Source organism: Callithrix jacchus, chromosome 8, assembly GCF_049354715.1.
Source record: "Callithrix jacchus isolate 240 chromosome 8, calJac240_pri, whole genome shotgun sequence".
NCBI classification, from domain to species: Eukaryota; Metazoa; Chordata; class Mammalia; order Primates; family Cebidae; genus Callithrix; species Callithrix jacchus.
Window position 1 is genome coordinate 45,768,903 of NC_133509.1, and position 16,283 is coordinate 45,785,185.

A 16,283-nucleotide genomic window follows, 5' to 3' on the forward strand; every position below is an offset into this window, starting at 1 on the left:
TTAAAGGCATCTGCACCCCAGCCTTGGGTCGCAGACGAGCTGCCAGAGGGGGAGTTCCCTCTGGGAAGCGGGTGGCAATGGGCGGAGTTTTTCCATATTCTCTTTTGTCTACTCTGGGGAATTTAGGGGTGTGCAGCTCTGGTGGGAATGCCGAGGCCTCCGGCCCACGGGCAGGGAGTCCTTGAGGAGGAGGAGGAGGAGGAGGCATTATTGACAAAAACTCTTCTGCCAATGGGTCGACCAAAACCTTGGGAGTTGTCTCTGCCAGGACCTTGAGATTCTGCATTTCGTGGCAGCGAGGGGGATGGTGGTTTCTAGCAGTCTGTCCCTTGGCTACTAAAACAGTTGCTACCTGCTCTCTTAGCCACTTCGGAGAGTTTAACACTAACTGCAACCACGAGTCTATGTATGGAAATTGATCAAGGTGTTCTAGCTCGGCCATATATAACCTCATGCCTTAGTTTGGAGACAAGCGACCTATCTAGGGTCCCCTCTGGGGGTCAACCGACCCCAAATGCTGGCCAATTTTCCCTACATAAAATCCTTAATTTTTCTGGTGTCATAGTTACTTCATAATTCCCACTAAATCCCTTCTTGAAATTTTTCAGCATGGTTTCTAAAGGGGTGGAATGGCTATGGAAATGACCCATATTAACACTTCAAAGAAACAATTCTTACAGTCAGGAGAGGGTTCCTTTTACAGTCGCCCAGAGGCTTCTTCACTCAGGCCTTCTGTGTCTCTCTAATTCTTACAAATTGCTCGACGCATGAGGCCCTTCCTAATGGGCCTGATACTTTTTACCACTGATGAATCCGGTCGGACACATCTACACACACAGATACACATTCAACTGCTCTCCCTCCAATTCAAAACCATAAGCAAAAGCTTCCAAGGTTACAGAGAGAGCTACCTTCTAACGTGCCAATCTGGCACTGTGGGTGATCAGGCCACGCTTCCACCCAAAATAGGATGGGCTACTTTCCCGGGTTCAATCTTACTAAATTCAGTGTCCAGACTTCCCCAAATATTCATTCCTCCTCGGTGTTCAGCCACTGGGTGGATCGACACAGCAGGGCTTCCTTGCTCCGCTCTGGTGAGGCTTTTCCACCAGGCAAATACCTGCCGGGGAGTGCTCTCAGGATGCGTCACCCCAGCGAGCAGGAGTCCCCCTGCAGGGTTGTTCCTCCACAGGGCTAGGCAAACTACCTAAGAGACTTTTTCCCACCGTCTGCTATCCGAGACTCGCTTCCCGGCCAACGCACCAAGCACCAAAATGTAGCAGGAGCGGCCTGGGGAAAGGATCTCTCAGACACCGAATACAGGAGGAAGGAATCTATTTCAGCTGGGAGCAAGGTGGCATAGGTGTCTAACAGCTAAGCTCGTTTAACAAAGGGAGGTTTAGCCTTTATATAGGCTTATACTTTAGATGTTACACGTGGAAGAATCGTAGGTTCATAGTTTTAGGACTCACATGTGAAAAGGTTTTAGTTTACAGTTTCAGGAATCACATATGAAAGGGTTCCAGTTTACAGTTTTAAGACTCACATGTGAAAAGGTTTCTGGTTTGATCTTGTTTTAAGTAAAAATAGTGCCCTCTGGAGAGTTTCCCCAAGGCCTAGCTTGTTGTTTTCAGGAAGGAGATTCGAGGCGCCAGCTGGCCTGCTTTCTCTTTTATGGAGATGCACAGTGGATGACAGAGAGGGAGGGAATCCTAAATGCCTAGGTCTCCCTCCTCAACACTGCAGCAGTTGGAAAGGATCTTCTTGGTCATTTACTGTCTTAGTTTATAGACTGGAAAATGGAGGTTCAGAGAAGTTATGAAATTTGTCCACGACCATCCGTGAGTGCGTATCAGCCTGAGACTTGACCCCCAGTCAATATCCTTTCCACTCCTGTGCTGCCCATGTGTATCTTTCTGGGGCTCTCACTCGATCCTCCAGGCTGAGACCACAGGAGTGAACCACCATGTCTGGCTAATTTTTAGAAAAATATTTTGTAGATATGGGGTCTCCCATTGTTTCCCAGGCTGGTCTTGAACTCCTGGGCTCAAGCAATCCTCCTGCCTCGGCCTCCCAAAGTGCTGGGATTACAGCCTGTCTTTCTCTTCTGTCTGTAGCAGCCTTACCTTTCATCTGAAGCCCTTTGAAGGATGTGTAGCTCATTCATCTTGGCAGGTGTTACTTGGGGAAGCCAGGTGCTTGAAAATGCATTTTGATTCTTTTTCAAGACTCAAAGTTTAAGCCTATTTATCAGGAAAACTACCTTAATGTTGACATTTTCAGGGAGGGAGTTTATATTATAGCATATAAATTACTGTAAGGAATAAGCTATTTTATCTGTAAACTGGCTATTATTTTGGTACCACCAGCTATATATTTCTATTATACACTAGAATGTGGTGCATCAATATTGTTGCTTACAAATTTAAGAAGACTTGGTTTCGAGGACAGAGGACAGACAAGGGCTTGAAGGAGCAACAGGGCTATGCAGATGTGGAGTGCATAGCATAACGGACTGAGCATGGCCTAGGGTTTGCTGAGATGTCACAGGAGATGAATCTGAGAAATGTGTTTGGGCTGCTAGGCCCTAGGCTGGTTAGACCTGATTCTGTGGGCATCTGGGGCCCCTTTCTGGGTCTGAAGTGTGCCTGATGCAGTCCACTGTCTCCAAAGGGGCCCTTTCCCAGAGCCGCTTATCTTTAGGCCAGACGCTGAAGCCCTGAAGGGTACTAAGCCTGTTTTGTTTTGTTTTTTTTTTAAATTTTTTGAGATGGAGTCTTGCTCTGTCGCCCTGGCTGGAGTGCAATGGTGTAATCTCTGCTCACTGCCATCTCCACTACCCGCATTCAAGCGATTCTCCTGCCTCAGCCTCCCAAGTAGCTGGGTCTACAGGTGCACACCACCATACCCTAGCTAATATTTGTACTTTTTTAGCAGAGATGGTGTTTTACCATGTTGGCCTGGGTGGTCTCAAACTCCTGAATTCAGGTGATCCGCCTGCCTCAGCATCCCAAAGTGCTGGGATTACAGTTGTGAGTCACAGTGCCTGGTCTTTTAAAAAATGTTTTGTAGGCCAGGCGTGGTGGCTCAAGCCTGTAATCCCAGCACTTTGGGAAGCCGAGGTGGGTGGATCACGAGGTCAAGAGATCGAGACCATCCTGGTCAACATGGTGAAACCCTGTCTCTACTAAAAATACAAAAAATTAGCTGGGCATAGTGGCGCGTGCCTGTAATCCCAGCTACTCAGGAGGCTGAGGCAGGAGAATTGTCTGAACTCAGGGGGCGGAAGTTGCGGTGAGCCGAGATCGCGCCATTGCACTCCAGCCTGGGTAACAAGAGCGAAACTACATCTCAAAAAAAAAAATGTTTTGTATATAGTACCACATTTTTATTTATTTATTTGTTATGGTTTTTTAAAGGCAGGTTCTCCCTATATTGTCCAGGCTGGTCTCTAACTCCTTGGCTCAAGGGTCCTCCCACCTCAGCCTCCAAAAGTGCTGGAATTATAGGTGTGAGTCACTGCGCCTGGCCTATTTATTTTAAGTTCTATTTTCCAAGCCCAGTTTCACTTGATAGTTGTTCCTCACCAGAGGCCTGATCAACTCTGGGTGTATCTAGCAGCAGGCCTCGAAGTCCTCTCGGTATCTCCAAGTCTCCTCAGTATCACCTTTCACCAAAGCTGTCTGGCTGAAGCTCTGGATTTTTGAAGTTACTTAGCTGCCTGTTAAGTCAAAAGGAATGATTCATTTGTGTTTGTAAGCTGTAAGCTATTCATTAGCATTCAAGATAATACCTCACATTTATATGACACCAGAGTGCTTTCACATAAATTATCTCATTTGATGTGATTTTCAAAACAAGTCTGTGAGATAGGCAAGGACTATTAGCACCAATTTATAGATGTGGAAACAAAGACTCCAAGACTTTAAGTGGTTCACCCAGCATAAGCTGGCTGGTAACTGCAGAGCCCCTACCCACACCTGAATTTTCTTTTTTTTTTTTTGGAAAGAGAGTCTCACCTTGCCCAGGCTGGAGGGGAGTGCAGCAGCACAATCTCGGCTCACTGCATCTCTGCCTCTTGAGTTCAAGTGATTCTCGTGCCTCAGCCTCCCAAGTAGCTAAGATGACAGGCATGTGCCACCACGCCTGGCTGATTTTTGTATTTTTAGTAGAGGCAGGGTGTCACCATATTGGCCAGACTGATCTCAAACTCCTGACCTCAAATGATCCACCCACCTCAACCTTCCAAAGTGCTGGTATTACAGGCGTGAGCCACCGCGCCCGGCCCACACCTGAATTTTCTACTCCTATTTTAGAGCTTTTTCCATGACCCACACTTCAGGAGCAATTAGAGCAACAGCAGAGGGTATGTGGGCCCCAGAGAGCCTCGCAACCCCATCTGTGACACCGGAAGAGATTTTGCCTGCCTGGGACTTAGGTAAACCCAGCAGGTAGTAAGCTGTTCTGAGCAACTTGAGGAATTTGTGTTAAAACTACCATAGCATAGTTTCCATTTCAGTTGTTAGTGGCATTCAAAATCTTTTCCATTTGCATAGTGCTTTCCCTATTTTTGCTGTTCCTGAGTATTGTTATTTAGTTATTTTTACTAAATCAACTTTTTAATTTTACTAGTGCAAATTTGTATATAAAGGCAACAATGCATTAAGGGAAGAAAGAAACAAATGAGATGTAGGAAGTACCAGGGCCCAGAGGGAAGGAGTTCTGCCCCCTGGGAAAGGGCAGAGACTGGGCAGAGAAAGTGGCACTGGGGCTAGAGACCCAGGCCTCCAGGGGTGAAGAGTGACAGCAGGTGGTAGGGAGAGGTATCTTGCATATCTGGGCAGTGGGAATCTACAAGCTCAGAGAAGATAGGAAAGGCTTTTGGGGTCTGAGCCTAATATAGGGGTGCTTAGAATAAGGGTAAGAGGGAGGAGGTGGGGCTGGAGAGCAGGGCGGCATCTGAGGAGGAAAGAAAGGGCTGTAGACTGGGCTTCAGGTCGGCTGGTTTGGGGAAGTGGATAGAAGAGGGCAGGACAGGAGGGAGTACTGTGGGGAAATGAAAGAAGGGGGACCCGGAGATGAGAGCCAGGGGGATGGGAGGAGCTAAAGAGTGACCTCAGGATGGACTGAGGAACCAGAGCCCAAAGGGGGCACAAGGGCCATCATCTGGGGAGAAGGAGGCCAGGCTCGTGGCCCCAGGTATTCCAGGTGGCATAGGTCCCTGTGCTGAAACTGAACCATAAGCCGTGGTTGTCAGCCTGAGAGGGATGTCAGTGTGAGGCCTGGGCTCTCTGTTATTATCTTGGTACCACCAGCAGGCCCATGTTTTGGGAGCATTGAGCTGACGGAACTGTCTGGGGTTGGCCGGCTCTCTGCTTGTGCCAAGCCTTGGGAGCAGCCCATAGGTTCTTAGTGCCCAAGCATTTGGGGATTTCTCTGTAGTGCTGTCCCAATAGGGGCCACAGGCTATAAGGAATGAAAGGATTAATTTTTCAGGCAGAGGGGACCTCTCTTTTATTTTTATTAAAAAAAATTTTTTTACTTACTCTCACACAGTGACAATATAATATAGGTATTTTTATTTATTTAGAGAGATGGCTCTCCCTCTGTTGCCCAGGCTGGCATGCAGTGGCATGATGACAGCTCACTGCAGCTTCGAACTCCTGGACTCAAATAATCCTTCCCAGCCCCCCAAGTAGCTGGGACTACAGGTGCATGCCCCTGCGCCCGGCTCATTTTTAAGTTTTTTGTAGAGGTGGGGTTCGCTTTGTTGCCTGTGCTGGTCTTGAACTCCTGGCTTCAATCGATCCCCTTGCTTTGGCTTCTCAAAATGTAGCATCAGGTACCATGCCTAGCCAGGGGGGCTTTTAGACAGGTGCCCAGAGCTCTGTGATTTGCTTCCTGCGTGTGACATCAGGCAGTCTCATGCCTCTGGAGTTCCTGCTAGTGAGGTGGTGAGGAGGGATCTGCTTCTCCGGGCTTGAGGGAGACATGGCAGCCCCAGCTGTTACCACTCACTGTCCCTCTGATTGGAACTGGGCCTGGCAGTGGGCTTCCAGTTGATTCACCTGGGATGGTTTGTCCATTCAGTGCCTGTGGTCACATGGAGCTGCCTCCCTCTGTGTCCTTATCTAAGTCTAACCCATCAGCCTGGCCCTCATTACTTGTACCATTTACTTAACCTGGCTCCAAGTTTTATTATAAGAAAGGACAACAGCCTTTTAAAAAATAATGATCCTTCTTTGTAGGGCACCTTTCTTTTAAGTTAATGATGGTTATTTTCTATTTATTGGATCCCTTAGCACTTTGCTTTTTTGGGTGAGTCAGGAGTTCCTTACCCCCTTACAAGGTGAAACTGGAGGCATGTGGATGTCAGAGGCCCTGCTGCGTGCCTGCGGCAAAGCCCAGTGGAGGTGGCCAGAGACCAACCCCCCTCCCCTGCTGTGGGTTCAGGTTGCTGAAAGTGGTAGAACCGGTTATGGAGCTTCCGGGAAAGGGCTGGGTGGCTGCCAATTTATTATTCATTGTCTGATGTGGGCTGTTGGGGGATAACATTTAGTTCCCACCATGGTTATCCTGGCAGTCTGCGTTAGTAATCCCGTCCCTTTCCCAGACTTGGTTTTTTAAGAGGAGCTGTCAGCAGGGAGGAGGAGAAATTGTGAAATAGTGGTCAAATCTCCTAGGATCTAGGCGGCACCTACTTCCTTCTGCTCGTCAGTGGGCCTGAAGTAATTGACATAGTTGAGGTTTCTGATTGTGTTTTGGTTGAAAACGAATGAATGCCGATTCATGCAACAGATATTTATTGTGTGCCTGCTGAGTGCCGGGTGCTATTCATTGTTTTGGACCCTGGGGAGAAGCAGAACTCCCACCCCACGAAGTATATCCACTTTATTTGTAAGGGGAACCCCCATACCTTCCTATACCCTTACTCTTTTAAGGGACGCTCATAACCAGCTTATCTGTTTCTCCAGCAGATGAGCAGCACTTCTGGAAAAATGCTGGCATCTGCCAGTCTAGTAGAGGCCAACTAAGGAAGTAATAGAAAAACTATTAAAAGAGTAGAATTTAAAATTCTCATCACCTAGGGAAGCAAATGAAAAGCCTGACACTGCTCTCCATAGAATACGTTGTACTGTTCAGTAGTTTATATTCTGGATGATGATTCTGAGACATCAAAGACCAGTATCCTAGGATGAAAGAAGGGTGGTAGACAGTGAAGTTTTTAGAAAGACATTGGGGAAAGACTGAGTCTCTGCAAATTGGAGTTTGAGGTACTCATGGAACTTAACGTTTATGTGAGATCTTCATCATTCTGGGGCTGGGCCTGGGAAAGAGCTTGTCTGAAAAGCCAGGATCTGGATAGGGAACTTTGGGTTGGAAACATTTAAACTGGCACCTGGATCCTTTGCGAAGTCTCAGAAATGCAAGTGTTTCTAAGTGCTAGGGAGCCCAGGGGATTTTGGGGAACCCTATAGGTAAAGAAGGAAAGCTGCCAGTGTTGCTGGTAATCCAGGAGCCTTCCGCACCTTGCTGTGGCTGCTTCAGCTCTGCCTAAGTGATCCCAGCACCTGCAGACACAGTTTCTTTTTTTAGAGATAGGGTCTTACTGTGTTGCCCAGGGTGGTCTCAAACTCCTGGGCTCAAGCAATCATCCCGCCTCAGTCTCTCCAAATGGTGAGATTACAGGTGTGAGCCACCAGGCCTGGCCCAGACTTAGTTTCTGGAGGAGCTTCTACCTGGGATTCCTGGGTTTCAGTAGTCGTGTTTATCCTACATCATGAGGAGTAAGATTTTAGAGGATGGCCCCTCTATTTCTTGTTCTTCTGAAAGTTCCTCTCCTTCCTAACTTTATGATAGTTAAAAAAAAATATGGTTGCACATTTTTACACTGAATCTAGCCTTTTGAGCTATTCATAAGGTAGGATTATTTAATAATAAATAATACTGAGACTGAAAGCTTTTTCAAAGGCCTGCTTTAGGAGAGTTGTTTACACATGGTGAGAAATTCTTCAGGAAGCAGTCAACTCCAGGAGGGCTGGACAAAGCTGGGAATCTCGTTTGTAGCACAGAGCACCGAATTCTAAGCCAACCGGTTCAAAGTCAGAACTGGTCTTCCAGGCTAAAACCAAGGGATGGGCCCTGCCCAGGGCAGGTTTAGCAGCTAAACATAGTAATAACTAGTTAATCAAGACGGACGTACTTGACCAACATTCTTAGGCCAGCTGGATTTTGATTCAGGGCCACTCTGGAAGATCTCAGGCTACCTACCCATCCCTTCTACTCCTTGAATGAGTGTCACTGAGAGACCCTGGGAGTTAACCAAGGGTTTAATTTTAGGTCTGCCCTCCAGCGGACTCAAAACCAGCCCAGTCCACCTAGAAAATTCAAATGGAGTTGACCTACTCCACTGTGGACCAGGGTCCATTCCTGAATTCCTGCCCATTGGCATCCTGCTGGCCTGGTGTCACAGTTTACCCTCTTCCAGAAGTAGAGGAGAGAAAGGTTTGGGAACTTGTGTGAAGTACCTAGTTTTTGTCAGGTGCTTACGTGGATCACTTTCTGTAATCCCCGCAGCAGCCCTGTGGGTAGGGGTTATTCTCACTTTGATGTTGAAGCATCTAAGGCTTCATGAGCTTCAGTAATTTGCCTAAGATTATGCTAATAGTATGTAGCATATTCCGGATTTGAAAATAAATCTGTCAGACTCTGGAACTTGCCCCCTTTTGGTGAACCATGCTGCCTCCTAGCTTAGAACTATGGAAAGAAGTTAAACAATTTTGTGTTTGTTTCTTACCAGTTTTTTCTTGTGTCACTTGAAAAGTAATACAAGATTATTATAGAAAGTAAATATCAGCTATAACCCTTTCTTTCAGCTGTTTATAAGATAGGATTATTTAATAATAAACAATACTGAGACCAGAAATTTTTTCAAGGATATTCCTTTAAGAGTTTTTTTTTTTTTTTTTTTGAGACAGAGTTTCACTATTGTTTCCCAGGCTGGGGTCCAGTCACAGGATCTTGACTCATTACAACCTCCGCCTCCCGGGTTCAAGAGAGTCTCCTGCCTCAGCCTCCTGAGTAGCTGGGATTACAGGCATGCACCACCATGCCCAGCTAATTTTTGTATTTTTAGTAGAGACGGGGTTTCACCTTGTTGACCAGGATGGTCTTGATCTCTTGACCTCGTGATCTGCCTGCCTCGGCCTCCCAAAGTGCTGGGATCATAGGCGTGAGCCACTGCGCCCGGCCCTCATAGGGGTTTTAAGAGTGAAGTTAATATATGTAAAGCACTTCAGAGCTTGCCATATGGTAAGCAGTGTATAAGTACTAGCTGCTGTTTTTGTTGTTGTTTTAGGATTTAAATCATTCCTGACTTTTCTCCATTATGACTAATGATATAAATGAACAGCAGTGTTTATAAATATTGTATGAATTTCTAAGTATTTCTTTAGAATAAACTCTTAAAGGGCCTTGCTGTCAAAGGGTCAGCTTTTCAAAGCTTCCTGATACACACCACCACTGTGTTCCAGAATCCTCATGTCAGTCTGCATATTCACCAGCACCACTAGCATGCCATTTTATTTTATTTTAGAGATAGAGTTTCACTTTTGTTGCCCAGGCTGGAGTGCAATTTTGGCTCGATCTTGGGTCACCACAATCTCCGCCTCCCAGGTTTTAAATGATTCTCCTGCTTCAGCCTCCCTAGTAGCTGGGAGTACAGGCATATGCCACCATGCCCAGCTAATTTTTTTTTTTTTAGTTGGAGTCTTGCTTTTCACCAGTACTGGAATGCAGTGGTGTGATCTCCGCTCACCGCAAGCTCCACCTCCTGGGTTTAAGCAATTCTTCTGCCTCAGCCTCCTGAGTAGCTTGGACTACAAGCACCCTCTACCACGCCTGGCTAATTTTTGTATTTTAGGTAAAGATAGGGCTTCACCATGTTGGCCAGACTGGTCTCGAACTCCTGACTTCGTGATCTGCTCGCATCAGCCTCCCAAAGTGCTGGGATTACAGGTGTGAGCCACCGCACCTAGCCCCCTAATTTTGCATTTTTAGTAGAGACGAGGTTTCTCCATGTTGGTTAGGTTCTCTAGGTTGCTCTGGAACTCCCGACCTCAGGTGATCCGCCTGCCTCAGCCTCCCAAAGAGCTGGGATTACAGGCGTGAGCCACCGCATTCGGCCTTAACGTGCCAGCTTTTTAGTTGTTGTCTGGCAGGTGAAATATGGCTTTTAATTTTTGTGTTTAAGGCTGAACATTTTTCATGTTATTAACCATTGATATTCATTTGTGACTTCTCTTTCCATGTTCCTTCTCTATTTTCTCATTTTGTTTGTTTTTTTCTTAGGACTCTATATGAGTTATTAGTTAAGACTGTGTTGTCTGTTGTATTTCGTGCAGATACTTCCCTCAGGTTTCATGTACCTTGTCTGTTAATTTTTTCTATGATTTTATTTAATTATTATTATTTTTTGAGACAGAATCTTGCTCTGTCACCCAGGCTGGAGTGCAATAGCTCGATCTCGGCTCAATGCAACCTCTGCCTCCCGGGTTCAAGCCGTTCTCCTGCCTGATCCTTCCAAGTAGCTGGAACTACAGGCATACGCCACCATGCCCAGCTAATTTTTGTGTTTTTAGTAGAGACAGGGTTTCACCGTGTTGGGCAGGCTGCTCTCGAACTCCTGACCTCAGGGGATCTGCCCGCCTCGGGCTGGGATTACAGGTGTGAGCCATCGAGCCAGGCCTGTCTGTGATTTTTGGCTTTGAGAAATTTGAAAAGTTTTCATTGTTAAATCCACTCATGGTGTGTGGGTGTGTGCTCACACATGTGCGCATGTGTGTGATTTCTTCCCTTTTATGTTCAGGAATTTCTTCTGGGAAAGTTTGAAAGCAGTTCAATAGCCCTGTTACTTTCTTTTCTTTTCATTTTCTAAGGTTTTTTTTTTTAATTAGTATTTTGGCTGGGCGAAGTGGCTCATGCCTGTAATCCCAGCACTTTGGGAGGCTGAGGCAGGCGGATCACTAGGTCAGGAGTTCGAGACCAGCCTGACCAACATAGTGAAACCCTGTCTCTATTAAACATGAAAAAACAAAAAAATAACTGGGCATGGTGGCATGTGCCGGTAATCCCAGTTACTCCAGAGGCTGAGGCAGGGGAACTGCTTGAACCAGGGAGGCAGAGGTTACAGTGAGCCGAGATCACGCCACTGCACTCCAGCCTGGCTGACAGAGCAAGACTCCATCTCCAAAAAAAAAAAAAAAAAGAAAGAAAATTAATATTTTGCTCTATCTGGAATTATTATTATCATTTTTTTGAGACAGGGTATCACTCTGCTGCTCAGGCTGGAATACAATGGTATAATCATAGCTCGCTGCAGCCTTGAACTCCTGGGTTCAAGAGATCCTTTGCCTCAGCCTCCTGAGCAGCTGGGATGACAGATGTGCACCACCATGTCCAGCTCATTAAAAAAATATTTTTGTAGAGAGACATCTCACTATTTTGCCCAGGCTGATCTTAAACTTCTGGGCTCAAGTGATCCTCCCATCTCAGCTTTCCAAGGTGCTGGGATTATAGGTGTGAACCAATGTACCCAGCCTGGAAATTATTTTGGTATGTGATTTAAGATGAGGATATAATTTTTTTCACTTAGTGTAATATATTTTAATGGTATCTTTTGCTGCATACTTAAATGCTTACTACACTTTGTTTTTTGGCCTTCCCTGTGCTCCGTTTATCTTGCTTGCTGCTTTTGTGCTTTATGATACATTCTATCTTTTTTGGTGGGGAACAGAGTCTTGCTGTGTCTCCCAGGCTAGAGTACAGTTGCTGAAACATGGCTCACTGCAGCCTCAATTCCACCTGGGCTCTAGCAATCCTCTGACTTCACCCTCTCAAGTAGTTGAGACTACAGGTGTGCACTACCATACCTGGTGAATTTTTAAATTGTTTTTAGAGACGAGGTCTGCCTGTGTTGCCTAGGCTGGTCACAAACTCCTAGACTCAAGTAATCCTCCCACCTCGGCTTCCCAAAGTACTAGGATTACAGGTGTGAGCCACCATACGTGGCCTGTGATATGTTTTTATAGCAGTCAGAAAGCATTGAGGTACAAGTTCTTTGGGCTTGGAGGCCCCCCATAAGCCTCCTTATTCATCCATCCTGGTTTATTACGATTGAACTCAGAAAGCTCTCCCCATCTGGCCTGCTCAGAATGAGCACCCTGGAGCTTTCCCTTCCAATTGTTCCATTCCATTTTTGAATCACATGTAAACTTCTGTATATTTTCAGTATCATACCCAAGTTCACTTTATCATTTTAAAATCTTTGCTTTCTCCTCTTTCTGGGCCCAGCCTGCATTTCTTTGCCTGTGTGTGTACGACTCTCATTCCTGAGCATTTCTTCATCCCAGGTCTGTGCATCAAAATCTGTTTATATGAGATTGTTCTTTCCCTACAGTTTTCTATTACTTTATTTTATTTTTTATGTTTTTGAGACGGAGTTTCGCTCTTGTTACCCAGGCTGGAATACAGTGGTGCGATCTTGGCTCAGTGCAACCTCCGCCTTCTGGGTTCAAGCAATTCTCCTGCCTCAGCCTCCTGAGTAGCTGGGATTACAGGCGTGCACCACCATGCCCAGCTAATTTTTGTATTTTCAGTAGAGACGGGGTTTCACCATGTTGGCCAGGATGGTCTCAATCTCTTGACCTCGTGATCTACCCACCTCAGCCTCCCAAAGTGCTGGGATTATAGGCATGAGCCACCGTGCCTGGCCTATTTTTATTTTTTAAGACAGGTTCTGTTCTGTCTCCCACTAGAGTGCACTGGTAAGATCATGGCTCACTGCAGTTTCAAAATCCTGGGCTCAAGTGATCCTCCCACTTCAGCTTCTTGAGTTGCATGCCACTAAACAGAGCTAATTAAAAAAATGTTTTTAGAGATGGGATCTTACTATGTTGCCCAGGTTGGCCTTCAACTTCTGGGCTCAAGCAGTTCTCCCACCTTGGCCTCCCAAACTGCTGGACTACAGGAGTGTGCCACTGCACCTATGACATTTTTTGGTTGAAGTTTTTTTTTTTTTGGATGGAGTCTTCCTTCCTCTGTCGCCCAGGCTGGAGTGCAGTGGTGTGATCTCAGCTCCTGCAACTTCCACCTCCCGGGTTCAAGCAGTTCTCCTGCCTCAGCCTCCAGAGTAGCTGGGACTACAGGTGCCTGCCACCACACCAGCTAATTTTTTTGTATTTTTAGTAGAGACAGGGTTTCACCGTCTTGGCCAGGCTGGTCTTGAACTCCTGACCTTGTGATTCACCCACCTTGGCCTCCCAAAGTGCTAGAATTACAGGTGTGAGCCACCGCGCCCGGCCAAAATTTTTTAATTAATCAAATGTTCTTTGACAGAAAAAGCTTATAGCAAACATGTCTGTTTTCATGTTCCTTTTTGTTCTTAGTACCTTTTACTGATTAAAGCAGAACTTTTCTATTTCTCCTCTAAGTTGATCTGGAGAAGAGTCTAGACTTCACTCTCTCAAGTAGTTGAACCAAACAGCTTGCCCTGGCGGTTCACAGCTTGCCCACAGTTGCCTTGGCAGGTCAAGGGTGGTGCTGGCTGTGGCCCAGCAGGTGGCAGCACACCCCTGAGGTCCTGGGCCCGGTGCTGTCTCATGCAGGCAGGAGCTGCCCCGAAAGTGCTCACCTGGCAGATGCCGGCTGCTTACCTCTTGAGTCTAGACTTCTCCAGATCAACTTAGAGGAGAAATAGCAAAGGTCCTTTTTTTAAACCCCCCTGTTTTAAAGGCCATTTCAGGCTCTCTGCCTGGAGAACTGCTCACCTTAGACCCAGCTCAGATAGTGCCTCCTCCAGGAAGCCTTCAGAGCTAAATTAGTCGCTGCCTTCTCTGTGTTCCCATTTTAATGGACCACTCTTAGGCATCTCACACATGTAATTGGAACTGATAGTTTTCCCTGGAATCCTCTTTGCTAAACAGTATTCTTCTTCAGAGCCAGAGAACATGCCTGTTTGTCCCTGTGTTCCCAGTCTCCCATCAGCACCTGCATATCCTAGATCCCTATCAGTGAACGCAAGGCGGGTCAGTGCATGCTGCACCGAGGGGCTCTTGGAGAGCTCTGTATGGACCTCACTTCTCTCCCTGCTAATATCTAGCCAGTATATGAGACTGGCAGTTGTTTCCTAAACGACTTTGAAATACAGAATGTTCAGCTCCTTATATATATATATATATATATATATATATATATATATATATATATATATTTTTTTTTTTTTTTTGAGACAGAGTCTCACCGTGTCACCCAGGCTGGAGTGCAGTGGCACAATCTCAGTTCACTACAACCTCCGCCTTCCAGGATCAAGCAGTTCTCCTGCCTCAGCCTCCCAAGTAGCTGGCATTACAGGCACGTGCCACGACGCCTGGCTGATTTTTTATATTTTTAGTAGAGACGGGGTTTCACCATGTTAGCCAGGATGGTCTCGATCTTCTGATCTCGTGATCTGACCGCCTCAGCCTCCCAAAGTGCTGGGACTACAGCAGTAAGCCACCACGCCCAGCCATTTTTTTTTAATTCTTTTTTTTTTTGAGATGGAATCTTGCTCTGTCACACAGGCTGGAGTGCAGTGGCATGATCTTGGCTCACTGCAACCTCCACCTCCCAGGTTCAAGTGATTCTCTTGCCTCAGCCTCCCAAGTAGCTAGGATTACAGGCATGTGCCACCACACCTGGCTAATTTTTTGTATTGTTAGTAGAGATGGGGTTTCACCATTGTTAGCCAGGATGGTCTCAATCTCCTGACCTCATGATCGGCCCGCCTCAGCCTCCCAAAATGCTGGGATTACAGGCGGGAGCCACCACACCAAGCTAATTTTTTTATTTTTTGGCAATAATGAAGACTTACTGTATTGCTCAGACTGGTCTTACACTTCTGAGTTTAAGCAGTCCTCCCACCTCAGCTTCCCAAAGTGCTGGGTTTACAGGTGTGAGCCACACTGCACCCAAGCTGTTTGTTTGTTTTAAACTCAAAAGTTTATAGTAAGATCTGTGTCAGAACATGGATACCTCTATTATAATCTTTTGTTTTTTAATTTTTTTTTTTTTTTTGAGACGGAGTTTCGCTCTTGTTACCCAGGCTGGAGTGCAATGGCGCGATCTCGGCTCATTGCAACCTCCGCCTCCTGGGTTCAGGCAATTCTCCTGCCTCCGCCTCCTGAGCAGCTGGGATTACAGGCACGCACCACCGTGCCCAGCTAATTTTTTGTATTTTCAGTGGAGACAGGGTTTCACCATGTTGACCAGGATGGTCTCGATCTCTTGACCTCGTGATCCACCCGCCTCGGCCTCCCAAAGTGCTGGGATTACAGGCTTGAGCCACCGTGCCCGGCCTTGTTTTTTAATTTTTAAAAATAGGCATAGCAAATTCCAGAACAAACTTTTAAAATTTCTTTTCTTTTTTCTTTCTTTTTTTTTTTTTTTTTTAGTCAGAACTAAAACCTAAAGAACAAACTTTTTTAAAAATTTTATTTTTTATTCTATTTTTGAGCCAGGGTCTCCCTTTGTCACTTAGGCTGGAGTGCATTGGCACAATCTCGGCTCACTACAACCTCTGCCTCTAGGGCTCAGGTGATTCTCCTGCCTCAGCCTCCCGAGTAGCTGGCACTATAGGTGCACGCCACCACACCCAGCGAATTTTTGTATTTTTAGTAGAGACGTTGCACCTCTGCCTCTGGGTTCAAGCAATTCTTCTGCCTCAGCCTCACAAGTAGCTGGGATTACAGGCAAATGCACCACCACACCCAGCTAATTTTCATATTTTTAGTAGAGATGGGGTTTTGCCCTATTGGCCAAGATGGTCTCAACTCCTGACCTCAAGTGATCAGCCTGCCTCAGCCTCCCAAAGTGCTGTGATTACAGGTGTGAGCCACCACGCCTGGCCTCAATCATAATCTTTTATTTTATTTTGTTTGAGACACAGTTTCACTCTGCTGCCCAGGCCAGAGTGCAGTGGCGTGATCTCAGCTCACTGCAACCTCCACCTCCCAGGTTCAAGTGATTCTCCTGTCTCAGCCTCCAAGTTTCTGGGATTACAGGCACCTGCCACTATGCCTGGCTAAATTTTGTATTTTTATTAGCGACAGGCTTTCACCATGTTAATCAGGCTGTTCTCAAACTCCTGACCTCAGGTGATCCTCCCGCCTCAGCCTCCCAAAGTGCTGAGATTACAAGCATGAGCCACTGAACTTGGCTAATGATAATCCTTTAAATGAGTCTCCCTG

General features: G+C 46.3%; 1 protein-coding gene across 2 annotated transcripts in view; it reads left to right on the forward strand.

The window, feature by feature from the left end:
- Positions 1–16,283, forward strand: part of DNAJC17 (DnaJ heat shock protein family (Hsp40) member C17) — a 50,200-nt gene that overhangs the window by 18,833 nt on the left and 15,084 nt on the right. The gene's annotated exons all lie outside the window — the stretch shown is intronic.